At 46.1% G+C, this 14,988-nt stretch overlaps 1 protein-coding gene across 1 annotated transcript in view; it reads left to right on the top strand.

Annotated features, from left to right (window-relative positions):
* The window catches only part of LOC109910292 (glutamate receptor 3), a 241,687-nt gene that overhangs the window by 110,384 nt on the left and 116,315 nt on the right, over positions 1-14,988 (top strand). The gene's annotated exons all lie outside the window — the stretch shown is intronic.

Genomic DNA, 14,988 nt, shown 5'->3' with positions numbered 1-14,988 from the left:
TGATATCAGATGGTACCTATACCACTGTAAACGCAGCCTCTTGATATCAGACAGTACCTATACCACTGTGAACGCAGCCTATTGATATCAGACAGTACCTATACCACTGTAAACGCAGCCTCTTGATATCAGACAGTAGCTATACCACTGTGAGCGCAGCCTCCTGATATCCGACAGTACCTATACCACTGTAAACGCAGCCTCTTGATATCAGACAGTACCTATACCACTGTAAACGCAGCCTCTTGATATCAGACAGTACCTATACCACTGTAAACGCAGCCTCCTGATATCAGACAGTACCTATACCACTGTAAACGCAGCCTCCTGATATCAGACAGTACCTATACCACTGTAAACGCAGCCTCCTGATATCAGACAGTACCTATACCACTGTGAACACAGCCTCCTGATATCAGACAGTACCTATACCACTGTAAACGCAGCCTCCTGATATCAGACAGTTCCTATACCACTGTAAACGCAGCCTCCTGATATCAGACAGTACCTATACCACTGTAAACGCAGCCTCCTGATATCAGACAGTACCTATACCACTGTGAACGCAGCCTCCTGATATCAGACAGTACAGTACCTATACCACTGTAAACGCAGCCTCCTGATATCAGACAGTACCTATTCCACTGTAAACGCAGCCTCCTGATATCAGACAGTACCTATACCACTGTAAACGCAGCCTCTTGATATCAGACAGTACCTATATCACTGTGAACGCAGCCTCCTGATATCAGACAGTACCTATACCACTGTGAACACAGCCTCCTGATATCAGACAGTACCTATACCACTGTGAACGCAGCCTCCTGATATCAGACAGTACCTATACCACTGTGACCGCAGCATCCTGATATCAGACAGTACGTATACCACTGTGAACGCAGCCTATTGATATCAGACAGTACCTATACCACTGTAAACGCAGCCTCTTGATATCAGACAGTAGCTATACCACTGTGAACGCAGCCTCCTGATATCAGACAGTACCTATACCACTGTAAACGCAGCCTCTTGATATCAGACAGTACCTATACCACTGTAAACGCAGCCTCTTGATATCAGACAGTACCTATACCACTGTAAACGCAGCCTCCTGATATCAGACAGTACCTATACCACTGTAAACGCAGCCTCCTGATATCAGACAGTACCGATACCACTGTGAACACAGCCTCCTGATATCAGACAGTACCTATACCACTGTAAACGCAGCCTCCTGATATCAGACAGTACCTATACCACTGTAAACGCAGCCTCCTGATATCAGACAGTACCTATACCACTGTAAACGCAGCCTCCTGATATCAGACAGTACCTATACCACTGTGAACGCAGCCTCCTGATATCAGACAGTACAGTACCTATACCACTGTAAACGCAGCCTCCTGATATCAGACAGTACCTATTCCACTGTAAACGCAGCCTCCTGATATCAGACAGTACCTATACCACTGTAAACGCAGCCTCTTGATATCAGACAGTACCTATATCACTGTGAACGCAGCCTCCTGATATCAGACAGTACCTATACCACTGTGAACACAGCCTCCTGATATCAGACAGTACCTATACCACTGTGAACGCAGCCTCCTGATATCAGACAGTACCTATACCACTGTGACCGCAGCATCCTGATATCAGACAGTACCTATACCACTGTGAACGCAGCCTCCTGATATCAGACAGTACCTATATCACTGTGAACGCAGCCTCCTGATATCAGACAGTACCTATACCACTGTGAACACAGCCTCCTGATATCAGACAGTACCTATACCACTGTGAACGCAGCCACCTGATATCAGACAGTATCTATACCACTGTGAACGCAGCCTCCTGATATCAGACAGTACAGTACCTATACCACTGTAAACGCAGCCTCCTGATATCAGACAGTATCTATACCACTGTGAACGCAGCCTCCTGATATCAGACAGTACCTATACCACTGTAAACGCAGCCTCCTGATATCAGACAGTATCTATACCACTGTGAACACAGCCTCCTGATATCAGACAGTACCTATATCACTGTGACCGCAGCCTCCTGATATCAGACAGTACCTATACCACTGTAAACGCAGCCTCCTGATATCAGACAGTACCTATATCACTGTGAACGCAGCCTCCTGATATCAGACAGTACAGTACCTATACCACTGTAAACGCAGCCTCCTGATATCAGACAGTATCTATAACACTGTAAACGCAGCCTTCTGATATCAGACAGTATCTATACCACTGTGAATGCAGCCACCTGATATCAGACAGCTTCTATACCACTGTAAACGCAGCCACCTGATATCAGACAGTACCTATACCACTGTGAACACAGCCTCCTGATATCAGACAGTACCTATATCACTGTGAACGCAGCCTCCTGATATCAGACAGTACCTATATCACTGTAAACGCAGCCTCCTGATATCAGACAGTACCTATACCACTGTGAACACAGCCTCCTGATATCAGACAGTACCTATACCACTGTGAACGCAGCCTCCTGATATCAGACAGTACCTATACCACTGTAAACGCAGCCTCCTGATATCAGACAGTATCTATACCACTGTGACCGCAGCCTCCTGATATCAGACAGTACCTATACCACTGTGAATGCAGCCTCCTGATATCAGACAGTATCTATACCACTGTAAACGCAGCCTCCTGATATCAGACAGTACCTATACCACTGTGAACACAGCCTCCTGATATCAGACAGTACCTATACCACTGTGACCGCAGCCTCCTGATATCAGACAGTATCTATACCACTGTGAACACAGCCTCCTGATATCAGACAGTACCTATACCACTGTGAACACAGCCTCCTGATATCAGACAGTACAGTACCTATACCACTGTGAACACAGCCTCCTGATATCAGACAGTACCTATACCACTGTAAACGCAGCCTCCTGATATCAGACAGTATCTATAACACTGTAAACGCAGCCTCCTGATATCAGACAGTATCTATACAACTGTGAACGCAGCCTCCTGATATCAGACAGTACCTATATCACTGTGAACGCAGCCTCCTGATGTCAGACAGTACCTATACCACTGTGAACACAGCCTCCTGATATCAGACAGTACCTATATCACTGTGAACGCAGCCTCCTGATATCAGACAGTACCTATATCACTGTAAACGCAGCCTCCTGATATCAGACAGTACCTATATCACTGTAAACGCAGCCTCCTGATATCAGGCAGTACCTATACCACTGTGAACGCAGCCTCCTGATATCAGACAGTATCTATACCACTGTGACCGCAGCCTCCTGATATCAGATAGTACCTATACCACTGTGAATGCAGCCTCCTGATATCAGACAGTATCTATACCACTGTAAACGCAGCCTCCTGATATCAGACAGTACCTATACCACTGTGAACGCAGCCTCCTGATATCAGACAGTATCTATACCACTGTGAATGCAGCCTCCTGATATCAGACAGTATCTATACCACTGTAAACGCAGCCTCCTGATATCAGACAGTATCTATACCACTGTGAACGCAGCCTCCTGATATCAGACAGTACCTATACCACTGTAAACGCAGCCTCCTGATATCAGACAGTATCTATACCACTGTGAACACAGCCTCCTGATATCAGACAGTACCTATATCACTGTGACCGCAGCCTCCTGATATCAGACAGTACCTATACCACTGTAAACGCAGCCTCCTGATATCAGACAGTACCTATATCACTGTGAACGCAGCCTCCTGATATCAGACAGTACAGTACCTATACCACTGTAAACGCAGCCTCCTGATATCAGACAGTATCTATACCGCTGTGAATACAGCCTCCTGATATCAGACAGTACCTATACCACTGTAAACGCAGCCTCCTGATATCAGACAGTATCTATAACACTGTAAACGCAGCCTCCTGATATCAGACAGTATCTATACCACTGTGAACGCAGCCACCTGATATCAGACAGTATCTATACCACTGTAAACGCAGCCTACTGATATCAGACAGTACCTATATCACTGTGAACGCAGCCTCCTGATATCAGACAGTACTTATACCACTGTGAACACAGCCTCCTGATATCAGACAGTACCTATATCACTGTGAACGCAGCCTCCTGATATCAGACAGTACCTATATCACTGTAAACGCAGCCTCCTGATATCAGACAGTACCTATACCACTGTGAACACAGCCTCCTGATATCAGACAGTACCTATACCACTGTGAACGCAGCCTCCTGATATCAGACAGTACCTATACCACTGTAAACGCAGCCTCCTGATATCAGACAGTATCTATACCACTGTGAGCGCAGCCTCCTGATATCAGACAGTACCTATACCACTGTGAATGCAGCCTCCTGATATCAGACAGTATCTATACCACTGTAAACGCAGCCTCCTGATATCAGACAGTACCTATACCACTGTGAACACAGCCTCCTGATATCAGACAGTACCTATACCACTGTGACCGCAGCATCCTGATATCAGACAGTACGTATACCACTGTAAACACAGACTCTTGATATCAGACAGTACAGTACCTATACCACTGTGACCGCAGCCTCCTGATATCAGACAGTATCTATACCACTGTGACCGCAGCCTCCTGATATCAGACAGTATCTATACCACTGTGAACGCAGCCTCCTGATATCAGACAGTATCTATACCACTGTGAACGCAGCCTCCTGATATCAGACAGTATCTATACCACTGTGAACACAGCCTCCTGATATCAGACAGTACCTATATCACTGTAAACGCAGCCTCCTGATATCAGACAGTATCTATACCACTGTGACCGCAGCCTCCTGATATCAGACAGTACCTATACCACTGTGAACGCAGCCACCTGATATCAGACAGTATCTATACCACTGTAAACGCAGCCTACTGATATCAGACAGTACCTATATCACTGTGAACGCAGCCTCCTGATATCAGACAGTACCTCTACCACTGTGAACACAGCCTCCTGATATCAGACAGTGCCTATATCACTGTGAACGCAGCCTCCTGATATCAGACAGTACCTATATCACTGTAAACGCAGCCTCCTGATATCAGACAGTACCTATACCACTGTGAACACAGCCTCCTGATATCAGACAGTACCTATACCACTGTAAACACAGACTCTTGATATCAGACAGTACAGTACCTATACCACTGTGACCGCAGCCTCCTGATATCAGACAGTATCTATACCACTGTGAACGCAGCCTCCTGATATCAGACAGTATCTATACCACTGTGACCGCAGCCTCCTGATATCAGACAGTACCTATACCACTGTAAACGCAGCCTCCTGATATCAGACAGTATCTATACCACTGTGACCGCAGCCTCCTGATATCAGACAGTACCTATACCACTGTGAATGCAGCCTCCTGATATCAGACAGTACCTATACCACTGTGAACACAGCCTCCTGATATCAGACAGTACCTATACCACTGTGACCGCAGCCTCCTGATATCAGACAGTATCTATACCACTGTGACCGCAGCCTCCTGATATCAGACAGTACCTATACCACTGTAAACACAGACTCTTGATATCAGACAGTACAGTACCTATACCACTGTGACCGCAGCCTCCTGATATCAGACAGTATCTATACCACTGTGAACGCAGCCTCCTGATATCAGACAGTATCTATACCACTGTGAACACAGCCTCCTGATATCAGACAGTACCTATACCACTGTAAACGCAGCCTCCTGATATCAGACAGTACCTATACCACTGTGGACGCAGCCTCCTGATATCAGACAGTACCTATACCACTGTAAACGCAGCCTCCTGATATCAGACAGTACAGTATCTATACCACTGTGACCGCAGCCTCCTGATATCAGACAGTATCTATACCACTGTGAACGCAGCCTCCTGATATCAGACAGTATCTATACCACTGTGAACACAGCCTCCTGATATCAGACAGTACCTATACCACTGTAAACGCAGCCTCCTGATATCAGACAGTACCTATACCACTGTGGACGCAGCCTCCTGATATCAGACAGTACCTATACCACTGTAAACACAGCCTCCTGATATCAGACAGTACCTATACCACTGTGAACGCAGCCTCCTGATATCAGACAGTACCTATATCACTGTAAACTCAGCCTCCTGATATCAGACAGTATCTATACCACTGTGAGCGCAGCCTCCTGATATCAGACAGTACCTATACCACTGTGAATGCAGCCTCCTGATATCAGACAGTATCTATACCACTGTAAACGCAGCCTCCTGATATCAGACAGTATCTATACCACTGTAAACGCAGCCTCCTGATATCAGACAGTATCTATACCACTGTAAACGCAGCCTCCTGATATCAGACAGTATCTATACCACTGTGAACGCAGCCTCCTGATATCAGACAGTATCTATACCACTGTAAACGCAGCCTCCTGATATCAGACAGACGTCTCTGTCTCCACTGCCTGCTAACATCTCTGTCTCCACCGCCTGCTAACATCTCTGTCTCCACTGCCTGCTAACATCTCTGTCTCCACCACCTGCTAATATCTCTGTCTCCACCGCCTGCTAACGTCTCTGTCTCCACTGCCTGCTAACATCTCTAACTCCACCACCTGCTAACATCTCTGTCTCAACCGCCTGCTAACGTCTCTGTCTCCACCGCCTGCTAACATTTCTGTCTCCACCACCTGCTAACATCTATGTCTCCACCACATGCTAACATCTCTGTCTCCACCACCTGCTAACATCTCTGTCTCCACCACCTGCTAACAACTCTGTCTCCAACACCTGCTAACATCTCTGTCTCCACCGCCTGCTAACATCTCTGTCTCCACCGCCTGCTAACATCTCTGTCTCCACCACCTGCTAACAACTCTGTCTCCACCACCTGCTAACATCTCTGTCTCCACCGCCTGCTAACGTCTCTGCCTCCACCGCCTGCTAACATCTCTGTCTCCACCACCTGCTAACATCTCTGTCTCCTCCGCCTGCTAACGTCTCTGCCTCCACCCCCTGCTAACATCTCTGTCTCCACCGCCTGCAAACGTCTCTAACTCCACCGCCTGCTAACATCTCTAACTCCACCACCTGTTAACATCTCTGTCTCCACCGCCTGTAAACATCTCTAACTCCACCACCTGCTAACATCTCTAACTCCACCATCTGCTAATATCTCTAACTCCACCGCCTGTTAACATCTCTGTCTCCACCGCCTGCTAACGTCTCTAACTCCACCGCCTGCTAACATCTCTAACTCCACCGCCTGTTAACATCTCTGTCTCCACCGCCTGCTAACGTCTCTAACTCCACCGCCTGTTAACATCTCTAACTCCACCGCCTGCTAACGTCTCTGCTCCACCACCTGCTAACATCTCTGCCTCCACCACCTGCTAACATCTCCAACTCCACCGCCTGTTCACATCTCTGTCTCCACCGCCTGCTAACGTCTCTAACTCCACCGCCTGTTAACATCTCTAACTCCACCGCCTGCTAACATCTCTGCCTCCACCACCTGCTAACATCTCTGTCTCCACCACCTGCTAACATCTCTGCCCTCCACCGCCTGCTAACGTCTCTGCCTCCACCGCCTGCTAACGTCTCTGTCTCCACCGCCTGCTAACGTCTCTGTCTCCACCACCTGCTAACATCTCTAACTCCACCACCTGCTAACATCTCTAACTCCACCGCCTGCTAACATCTCTAACTCCACCACCTGCTAACATCTCTAACTCCACCGCCTGCTAATGTCTCTGACACCGTGAAATTGATTTCAACACATTTCTGCTCTGTGTTTAGGTAAGTGGCAGATTTTGTTTGGAAAATAATGTCTACAATCTGTGTGTAATGTATTCATAGTGACGTGTATGTGTTGCAGTGACAAGATTCTCCACTCCTTAAATATCACCTTTATCTAGCGGAGTAATCGCACGCAGCACAAATGGCTCCCTAGTCAGTGCACTGTATAGGGAATAGGTTGTAATTTGGCTGATGGCTGAGTCTTATAGGGTCTAATCTGGATAAATAGGCCTGCTGGCTAACTATTAAACCCCCATAATTCACTCTGAAGAGCCTGTTGATCAGCATCCCCTGTAATAGGCAGGGTGAACACAGCCTGGCACAGTTGGCAGAGAGGTGGGGGGGGGGGGGGGTGAAGGGGTGGGGGGGGGGGCACTGTCACGGCCAAGAGAGGCTTGTGGACCACATGTTTAGGCCCATCTCCCCTCTCCTCTGCCAGGGGAGTAGAGAGAGAGAGAGAGAGAGGTGTAGACTGACAGAGGCAGCTAGTTTATGTTAACCTTTCTATTTTTCCTCAAATATGTCTCTAATTGGCTGTTCAGAGATAGGTTCTCTTTATTCCTGGAACATTCTGATATTCTATCAGGAAATGCTTCCCGCTGTGCCACCGAACTCTTATGTTCTAACCGGGTAGCTTTGATTCGGACGCTAGAGGAGAATGTTTCCCCAGATTTGATTGTAATTTCTCTGGTCTTGTCTTTACAACAGAAAACTGTGTTAGTGGACAAGGGGGAGTGAATAATGAAGCATTTAGAAGATTCCAGTACTGAGTCATTTAAGACTGCTCTAACTTGAAATGGAAAGAGTCTGTCCCTCGCTACGCTAGCTCTGGGCTCCTTCTAGAATGTGTCAGAGACATAGATTGGTCTCCAGAGAAAAATAGATAGGAGTTAGAGAGAAAGAGAGAGATACAGAGGGGGGGAGATTAGAGAGAGCGTGAGAGGAGAGAGACAGAGGGGGAATAGAGAGACAGAGGGGGAATAGAGAGACAGAGAGGGGGATAGAGAGACATAGGGGGAATAGAGAGACAGAGGTGGAATAGAGAGACAGAGGGGGGGAGATTAGAGAGAGCGTGAGAGGAGAGAGACAGAGGGGGAATAGAGAGACAGAGGGGGGGAGATTAGAGAGAGCGTGAGAGGAGAGAGACAGAGGGGGAATAGAGAGACAGAGGGGGAATAGAGAGACAGAGGGGGGATAGAGAGACATAGGGGGAATAGAGAGACAGAGGGGAAGATTAGAGAGAGAGTGAGATAGAGAGACAGAGGGGGGATAGAGAGACAGAGGGGGAACAGAGAGACAGAGGGGGGATAGAGAGACAGAGGGGGAACAGAGAGACAGAGGGGGAACAGAGAGACAGAGGGGGGATAGAGAGACAGAGAGGGAACAGAGAGACAGAGGGGGGATAGAGAGACAGAGGGGGGATAGAGAGACAGAGGGGGAACAGAGAGACAGAGAGGGAACAGAGAGACAGAGGGGGGATAGAGAGACAGAGGGGGAACAGAGAGACAGAGGGGGAACAGAGAGACAGAGGGGGAACAGAGAGACAGAGGGGGAACAGAGAGACAGAGGGGGAACAGAGAGACAGAGGGGGGATAGAGAGACAGAGGGGGGATAGAGAGACAGAGGGGGAACAGAGAGACAGAGGAGGAACAGAGAGACAGAGGGGGGATAGAGAGACAGAGGGGGAATAGAGAGACAGAGGGGGGATAGAGAGACAGAGGGGGGATAGAGAGACAGAGGGGGGATAGAGAGACAGAGGGGGAACAGAGAGACAGAGGGGGGATAGAGAGACAGAGGGGGAATAGAGAGACAGAGGGGGATAGAGAGACAGACTGCAGTGTGTTTATTTACTAGCCATGCCAGTAAAGCTTATTGACTTCTGGGATTCGTCCTCCCCACGCTGGACTATTAATTCAATAGGCAGTATACTCCATATTCCACTAACTAAGAGGGGAACATATTGCCAGAGCAGAACGTCCTGCCAGCAGCAGCACTGTTGCAGCCATGCTGGTATCAGAGAGAGTGCAGCTATAACAGCTTGACGGCTGGGCTCTGTGGTGTGGTTTATCACAGCCATAATAATGACTTATGTCACACACACCCACACGCACGCACGCACACACACGCACACGCACACACACACACACACACACACACGGTCAAGAATAAAGAGAGTGAACAAATGTGAACGATGATGAAGGCCAGTAATGAAGTCTAGCGACTTGCTGGCGCCAAGACCCAGCGTGATGACTCAATCACGAACTATGGCATTGTTTGAATGACTGACCATCCGTGGGCAACCACAGGGTTCAAACCCACCTTATCGGTGGTAATCTCTAGGAAGAGACGTTCCCACGGACGTTTTCAGGTCACTGTCACCAGGACATGTGAATGAAGACCGATGAAACTTGAATCGACTAAATTTATATTACTATGTGAATTAAATTGTCAATTTTGAAGAGTTCATAAACAGCTATGAATTTTTATTTTATTTTACCTTTATTTTACTAGGCAAGTCAGTTAAGAACAAATTCTTATTTTCAATGACGGCCAAGGAACAGTGGGTTAACTGGTCTAGGAACAGTGGGTTAACTGGTCTAGGAACAGTGGGTTAACTGGTCTAGGAACAGTGGGTTAACTGGTCTAGGAACAGTGGGTTAACTGGTCTAGGAACAGTGGGTTAACTGGTCTAGGAACAGTGGGTTAACTGGTCTAGGAACAGTGGGTTAACTGGTCCAGGAACAGTGGGTTAACTGGTCTAGGAACAGTGGGTTAACTGGTCTAGGAACAGTGGGTTAACTGGTCCAGGAACAGTGGGTTAACTGGTCTAGGAACAGTGGGTTAACTGGTCTAGGAACAGTGGGTTAACTGGTCTAGGAACAGTGTGTTAACTGGTCTAGGAACAGTGGGTTAACTGGTCTAGGAACAGTGGGTTAACTGGTCTAGGAACAGTGGGTTAACTGGTCTAGGAACAGTGGGTTAACTGGTCTAGGAACAGTGGGTTAACTGTTCCATTTTACTGTGCTATGGATTTATTGTTGCAGTGTTTTCTTTTCGACTCTGCCAGAAGGCCAGCATCCCAGAGGTGTCTCTTCACTGTTGACGTTGAGAGTGTATTACACTCACAGAAGTCCCAAATGAATTGAGACATTTCAAATGTCATATTATGTATATATACTGTGCTGTAACGATGTGCAAATAGTTAAAGTACAAAAGGGAAAATCAACATAAATAGGGGTTGTATTTACAAAGGTGTTTGTTCTTCACTGGTTGCCCTTTTCTTGTGGCAACAGGTCACAAATCTTGCTGCTGTGATGGCACACTGTGGTATTTCACCCAGTAGATATGGGAGATTATCAAAATTGGGTTTGTTTTGGAAATGTCTGTTGATCTGTGTAATCTGAAGGAAATATGTGTCTCTAATATGGTCATACATTGGACAGGAGGTTAGGAAGTGCAGCTCAGTTTCCACCTCATTTTGTGGGCAGTGAGCACATAGCCTGTCTTCTCTTGAGAGCCAGGTCTGCCTACAGCGGCCTTTCTCAATAGCAAGGCTATGCTCACTGAGTCTGTACATAGTCAAAGATTTCCTTAAGTTTGGGTCAGTCACAGTGGTCAGGTATTCTGCCACTGTGTACTCTCTGTTCAGGGCAAAAAATAGCATTCTAGTTTGCTCTGTTTTTTGGTAATTTCTATCCAATGTGTCAAGTAATTATATTTTTTGTTTTCTCATGATTTGCTTGTGTCTAATTGTGTTGCTGTCCTGGGGCTCTGTGGGGTGTGTTTGTGTTTGTGAACAGTGCCCCAGGACCAGCTTGCTTAGGGGACTCTTCTCCAAGTTCATCTCTCTGTAGGTGATGGCTTTGTTATGGAAGGTTTGGGAATCACTTCCATTTAGGTGGTTGTAGAATTTAACATCTCTTTCTGGATTTTGATAATTAATGGGTATCAGTCTAATTCTGCTCTGCATGCATTATTTGGTGTTCTACGTTGTACACGGGGGATACTTTTGCAGAATTCTGCATGAGTCTCAATTTGGTGTTTTTCCCATTTTGTAATTTCTTGGTTGGTGAGTTGGCAATGGGTTCTACAAATGATTCAAGTGTTTTTAGCCAGATCCTAATGGGAATGTCAAATTTTACATTCCTTTGATGGCGTGGAAGGCCCTTCTTGCCTTGTCTCACAGATTGTTCACATCTTTGTGGAAGTTACCTGAAGCAATGATGTTGAGGCCATCACCGCTCTAAGGTAAAGGAGTCTAGATGGAATTTACATTTGTGTTCCTGGCGCTCTAGGTGCTGCTGTAGTCCCTCCTTGATTGGTGACAGAACCTGTGCAGAAGATCTAGGTGCTGCTGTATGCCCTCCTTGGTTGGTGACAGAACCTGTGCAGAAGATCTATATGCTGCTGTAGGCCCTCCTTGGTTGGTGACAGAACCTGTGCAGAAGATCTAGGTGCTGCTGTATGCCCTCCTTGGTTGGTGACAGATCTAGGTGCTGCTGTAGGCCCTCCTTGGTTGGTGACAGATCTAGGTGCTGCTGTAGGCCCTCCTTGGTTGGTGACAGATCTAGGTGCTGCTGTAGGCCCTCCTTGGTTGGTGACAGAACAACCAGATCATCTGCAATCAGCAGACATTTGACTTCAATTTCTAGTAGGTTAAATCCGGGTATTGCAGACTGTTCTAGTGCCCTCGCCAAGTCGTTGATATGTATGTTGAAGAGGGTGGTGCTTAAGCTGCATCCCTTCCACACCACACAGTCCTGTTGAAAGAAATGTGTGTTTTTTGCTCATTTTAACTTCACACTTGATGTTTGTGTCCATGGAATTTATAATGTCGTATGTTTTTCCCCTAACTCCACTTTCCATCAATGTGTATAGTAGACCCTCATGCCAAATTGAGTCAAAAGCTTTTTGTAAATCAACATGAGAAGGCTTCACCTTTTTTTTATTTTGTTTGTTTGTCAGTTAGGGTGTGCAGGGTGAATACGTGGTCTGTTTTACGGTAATTTGGTAAAAAAATTAATAAATTGATATTTGCTAAATCCCTTAATTTCCACTGAGAAAATGCACAAGTCTGCTGTTAATGATAATGCAGTGGATTTTCCCAAGGTTGCTGTTTACATTATCTCTCTGTCTCCCTCTCTCTCTCTCTCTGTCCTTCTCTCTCTCTCTGTGTGTCCTTCTCTCTCTCTCTCTCTCTCTCTCTCTCTCTGTCCCCCTCTCTCTCTCTCTCTGTGTACTTCTCTCTCTCTCTCTCTCTCTCTCTCTCTCTCTCTCTCTCTCTCTCTCTCTCTCTCTCTCTCTCTCTGTACTTCTCTCTCTCTCTCTGTCCCCCTCTCTCTCTCTCTCTCTCTCTCTCTCTCTCTCTCTCCCTCTCTCTTTGTGTCCTTCTCTCTCTCTGTCCCACTCTCTCTCTCTGTGTCCTTCTCTCTCCCTCTCTGTTCCCTCTCTCTCTCTCTCTCTCTCTCGCTGTCCTACTCTCTCTCTCTCTCTCTCTCTCTCTCTCTCTCTCTCTCTCCCTCTCCCTCTATCTCTGTGTCCTTCTCTCTCTCTCTCTCTGCCCCCTTCTTTCTCTCTATCTGTCTTGTTTTATTTAACCAATTTCACCTGTTATAATTTTCGATTTTGACAGCTCAATATAGATTAATTCTGGTTTCGAAGGGGTTGGAATAAAATGTAAGTGACATTTCGGTTGGACCTTGTTAACATTTGATAAATAAAGTGAATTTAATCTCACTTTCAGCAATACATCCAAACCCCAGTAACTTTTATACACTAACTAAGTCCTCACTGTAACACCCCTTATACACTAACTAAGTCCTCACTGTAACACCCTTATACACTAACTAAGTCCTCACTGTAACACCCCTTATACACTAACTAAGTCCTCACTGTAACACCCTTATACACTAACTAAGTCCTCACTGTAACACCCGTATACACTAACTAAGTCCTCACTGTAACACCCTTATACACTAACTAAGTCCTCACTGTAACCCCCCTTATACACTAACTAAGTCCTCACTGTAACACCCTTATACACTAACTAAGTCCTCACTGTAACACCCTTATACACTAACTAAGTCCTCACTGTAACACCCCTTATACACTAACTAAATCCTCACTGTAACACCCCTTATACACAAACTAAGTCCTCACTGTAACACCCCTTATACACTAACTAAATCCTCACTCCAACACCCCTTATACACTAACTAAGTCCTCACTGTAACCCCCCTTATACACTAACTAAGTCCTCACTGTAACACCCCTTATACACTAACTAAGTCCTCACTGTAACACCCTTATACACTAACTAAGTCCTCACTGTAACACCCTTATACACTAACTAAGTCCTCACTGTAACACCCCTTATACACTAACTAAGTCCTCACTGTAACACCCCTTATACACAAACTAAGTCCTCACTGTAACACCCCTTATACACTAACTAAATCCTCACTCCAACACCCCTTATACACTAACTAAGTCCTCACTGTAACCCCCCTTATACACTAACTAAGTCCTCACTGTAACACCCTTATACATGAACTAAGTCCTCACTGTAACACCCTTATACACTAATTAAGTCCTCACTGTAACACCCTTATACACTAACTAAGTCCTCACTGTAACCCCCATTATACACTAACTAAGTCCTCACTGTAACACCCTTCTACACTAACTAAGTCCTCACTGTAACACCCTTATACACTAACTAAGTCCTCACTGTAACACCCTTATACACTAACTAAGTCCTCACTGTAACACCCCTTATACACTAACTAAGTCCTCACTGTAACACCCCTTATACACAAACTAAGTCCTCACTGTAACACCCCTTATACACTAACTAAATCCTCACTCCAACACCCCTTATACACTAACTAAGTCCTCACTGTAACCCCCCTTATACACTAACTAAGTCCTCACTGTAACACCCCTTATACACTAACTAAGTCCTCACTGTAACACCCTTATACACTAACTAAGTCCTCACTGTAACACCCCTTATACACTAACTAAGTCCTCACTGTAACACCCTTATACACTAACTAAGTCCTCACTGTAACACCCTTATACACTAACTAAGTCCTCACTGTAACACCCCTTATACACTAACTAAGTCCTCACTGTAACAACCCTTATACACAAACTAAGTCCTCACTGTAACACC

Source organism: Oncorhynchus kisutch, linkage group LG19 (assembly GCF_002021735.2).
Source record: "Oncorhynchus kisutch isolate 150728-3 linkage group LG19, Okis_V2, whole genome shotgun sequence".
NCBI lineage: Eukaryota > Metazoa > Chordata > Actinopteri > Salmoniformes > Salmonidae > Oncorhynchus > Oncorhynchus kisutch.
This window is presented reverse-complemented; position numbering and strand designations above follow the sequence as displayed.